The 4376-nt window shown below is 49.1% G+C and overlaps 1 pseudogene; it reads right to left on the bottom strand.

The window, feature by feature from the left end:
- Positions 1–2570: 2570 nt before the first annotated feature.
- Positions 2571–2688, bottom strand: LOC126109929 (5S ribosomal RNA; annotated as a pseudogene).
- Between the last annotated feature and the right edge of the window lie 1688 nt (positions 2689–4376).

Below are 4376 nucleotides of genomic sequence, written 5' to 3' on the forward strand. Positions count from 1 at the left end.
TCATGATTTTGAGCCTTTCCGGAGCCACTTAAGCGAGAGCTCACTGCAGGGCAGGGTGGAGGTCTGTTGTGTTTCCTGATGGCTGGTTTTGCCTCGATGCCAGTGATGGCCGTGTGTCGGTTAGAAGCAGGCCAGTTGACGGCGTGCAACCAACTTGTACAAATGATTGAAGCGATTTCATAAATTCACTGTAGCTCCATTCATTGACATATGGTCACGACACACTACAGATACGTAGAAAAACTCATAAAGTTTTGTTCGGCTGAAGCCGCTCTTCAGGTTTCTGCCGCCAGAGCGCTCGAGAGCGCAGTGAGGCAAAATGGCGACAGGAGCCGAGAAAGCGTACGTCGTGCTTGAAATGCACTCACATCAGTCAGTCATAACAGTGCAACGACACTTCAGGACGAAGTTCAACAAAGATCCACCAACTGCTAACTCAATTCGGCGATGGTATGCGAAGTTTAAAGCTTCTGGATGCCTCTGTAAGGGGAAATCAACGGGTCGGCCTGCAGTGAGCGAAGAAACGGTTGAACGCGTGCGGGCAAGTTTCACGCGTAGCCCGCGGAAGTCGACGAATAAAGCAAGCAGGGAGCTAAACGTACCACAGCCGACGGTTTGGAAAACGCTAAAGCAGAAGCCTTACCGTTTACAATTGCTACAAGCCCTGACACCCGATGACAAAGTCAAACGCTTTGAATTTTCGGCGCGGTTGCAACATCTCGTGGAAGAGGATGCGTTCAGTGCGAAACTTGTTTTCAGTGATGAAGCAACATTTTTTCTTAATGGTGAAGTGAACAGAAACAATGTGCGAATCTGGGCGGTAGAGAATCCTCACGCATTCGTTCAGCAAATTCGCAGTTCACTAAAAGTTAACGTGTTTCGTGCACTCTCACGGTTTAAAGTTTACGGCCCCTTTTTCTTCTGCGAAAAAAACGTTACAGGACACGTGTATCTGGACATGCTGGAAAATTGGCTCATGCCACAACTGGAGACCGACAGCGCCCACTTCATCTTTCAACAGGATGGTGCTCCACCGCACTTCCATCATGATGTTCGGCATTTCTTAAACAGGAGATTGGAAAACCGATGGATCGGTCGTGGTGGAGATCATGATCAGCAATTCATGTCATGGCCTCCACGCTCTCACGACTTAACCCTATGCGATTTCTTTCTGTCGGGTTATGTGAAAGATTCAGTGTTTAAACCTCCTCTACCAAGAAACGTGCCAGAACTGCGAGCTCGCATCAACGATGCTTTCGAACTAATTGATGGGGACATGCTGCGCCGAGTGTGGGAGGAACTTGATTATCGGCTTGATGTCTACCGAATCACTAAAGGGGCACATATCGAACATTTGTGAATGCCTAAAAAAAATTTTTGAGTTTTTGTTTGTGTGTGCAAAGCATTGTGAAAATATCTCAAATAATAAAGTTATTGTGGAGCTGTGAAATCGCTTCAATCATTTGTAATAACCCTGTATGTGTGCTAGGTATACTGGAGATACACCTGGAGCTATGATCTGGGCTATGACAACACGAGACCTCTCGTGATTATCCCACGCACACTGACTACAAATTTGTACATCTGTCTGGTGTTTCGAGCTATTATGCTGCCATTCATGAATAGCATTCCAGGTCGTGTTTTCCAACAGGATAACGCTCGACCACATACGGCTACTGTAACCCAACATGCTCTAGAGAGTGTCGAAAAGTTGTTTTGGCCGGCTCGATCGCCGGATCGGTCTTCAATCGAGCACATATCAGACATCATTGGACAACAACTCCAACGTCATCCACAAATAGCATTAACCTCCATGTTTTGTCAGATCGCCGGCCGGGGTGGCCGAGCGGTTCTAGGCGCTACAACCTGGAACCGCGTGACCGCTACGGTTACGTTTAAGTAGTTCTAAGTTCTAGGGGACTGATGACCTCAGATGTTGAGTCCCATAGTGCTCAGAGCCATTTGAATTTTTTGTCAGATCAATTGTAGACATGGGACTTCATTCCACAAACTGACAACCATCACCTATACAGCACAATTTGCGCAAGTTTGCATGCTTTCGTTCAACATTCTCGTGTATTACACTGGTTTCACATTTGCAATGGCTTATCTCGCACTTACTTTAACCTGTGATGTGGTAACGTTAATCACTTAAATATGAGGCCGGCCGCTGTGACCGAGCGGTGCTAGGCGCTTCAGTCCGGAACCGCGCTGCTGCTACGGTCGCAGGTTCGAATCCTGCCTCGGGCATGGATGTGTGTGATGTCCTTAGGTTGAAGTAGTTCTGTGTTCTAGCAGACTGATGACCTCGGATGTTAAGTCCCATAGTGCACAGAGCCATTTGAACCATTTGAACTTAAATATGTTAAGCACTCCGTCTTCAGGCCACGAGTGGCCTACCGGGACCATCCGACCGCCGTGTCATCCTCAGTGCACGATGCGGATATGAGGGTCGTGTGGTCAGCACACCGCTCTCCTCGTCATTATGATGATATTGTTGACCGAAGCCGCTACTAGTCAATCCAGTAGCTACTAACTTGGCATCACGAGGCTGAGTGCACCGCGAAAAGTGGCAACAGCGCATGGCGATCTGGATGGTCACCCATCCAAGTGCCGACCACGCCCGACAGCGCTTAACTTCAGTGATCTCACGGGAACCGGTGTATCCACTGTGGCAAGGCCGTTGCCGACCTTAAATATGTTACCTAAGCAAATGTGTTCCCGAAATTTCAATACTCTATATTAAATATGTTTTGGTGCTGCGAATTTTTTTGAGGTAAGTATGTTTGGGGTGTTCCAGTCCGACCCAGAAACGACTTTGTTACTGGGGAGAGACTGAGAGGGTTGTGGTTGAAGGGAGCGGCAGCAGCGACAGTAGTAACGGACCAGGGAATGTGCCCCGAGGAGCTGCAGCTGTGGCGGTGGCAGGGGGTAGGGGGATGGGGAGGGGAACAATCAGGGCGCCAGCAGACAAGGGTGGTCGTTAGCTTACCGCCCCCGCGGGTGTCGGCGCGTCAGGAGACACTGGAGGGGTGGGAGGCGCGTGAGGGGTTAGGCAGAAGGGGTGGGAGAGAGTGCAATGAGCAGGCGGCCATCAGGCGTTCGGCAGGAGGTGTAGAACAGAACACAACGTTGTAGAGTCAAAGGAGAACAAGAAAAATTAAAGATTGCGTCCAACACTTAAAAAAAAAAAACTTGAACACAAAAAGGAGGATCCTAAATAATCCTGCAGGCTACACAATTGTATCTGACCTCAGTCGGCACTTCGGCAATACCCTCAATACTCCGTGCTGACAAAAGTTATGCGATACGTCCTAGTATCATGTCGGACCTCCTTTTACCCGGCGAAGTGCAGTAACTCTACGTCTCTTGGACTGAAACTCTCGCTGGAAGTCCCTCGCATAAATATTGACCCTTGCTGCCTCTAGAAACCATCGATAAGTATTGCCGGAGCAGGATTTTGTGCTCGAACTCACCTCTCGATTATATTCCATAAATTTTCGAAGAGGGTCATGTCGGTCGATCTGGGTGGCCAAATTGAATTGTCCAGGACGTTCTTCAAACCAATCGCATAGAATTTTGGCCTGGTGACATGTTTGGGAACATGAAGACATGAACGGCTGCAAATTGTCTCCAAGGAGCGAAACATAACCATTTCCGGTCAATGATCTGCTCAGTTAGATCTGAGGACCAAATTCATTCCATGTGAACGGACCCCACACCATTATAGCCACCGCCAGCTTGCACAGCGCCTCATTGACGACTTGGTGCCATAGCGTCGTGGGGTGTGCGCCACACTTAAACCCTAACATCAGCTCTTACCAAATTAAATGGGGACTCATCTGTCAGGGCACTGTTTTCCAGTCCCGTAGGGTCCAACCTGTACGATCATGGCCCAAAAAAATGGCTAAGAGCACTATGGGACTTAACATCTGAGGTCATCGTTCCCTAGAACTTAGAACTACTTACACCAACCTAAAGACATCACACACATCCATGCCCGAGGCAGGATTCGAACCTGCGCCCATAGCAGTCTTGCGGTTCCGGACTGAAGCGCCTAGAACCGCTCGACCACCGCGACCGGCGAGAGGCGCTGGAGGCCATGATATGCTGTTAGCCAAGACGCTCGCATCGGTCGTCTGCTACCATAGCCCAGAAACGCCGCACTGTCCGAAAGGATAGTTCGTTGTACGTCCCAAATTGATCTCTGCTCTTATTTTGCACAGTTTTCCTTGTCTCTTAGCCCAGAAAATTCTACGCAAACGCCACTGTTCTTGGTCGTTGAGCGAAGGTCGTCGGCCACAGCGTTTTACGTGGTGTGAGGTGATGCCTGAAATCTGGTATTATCGGCACACACTTGACACTGCGTGTCTCGG

This window comes from Schistocerca cancellata, chromosome 12 (assembly GCF_023864275.1).
Source record: "Schistocerca cancellata isolate TAMUIC-IGC-003103 chromosome 12, iqSchCanc2.1, whole genome shotgun sequence".
Classification (NCBI taxonomy): Eukaryota; Metazoa; Arthropoda; class Insecta; order Orthoptera; family Acrididae; genus Schistocerca; species Schistocerca cancellata.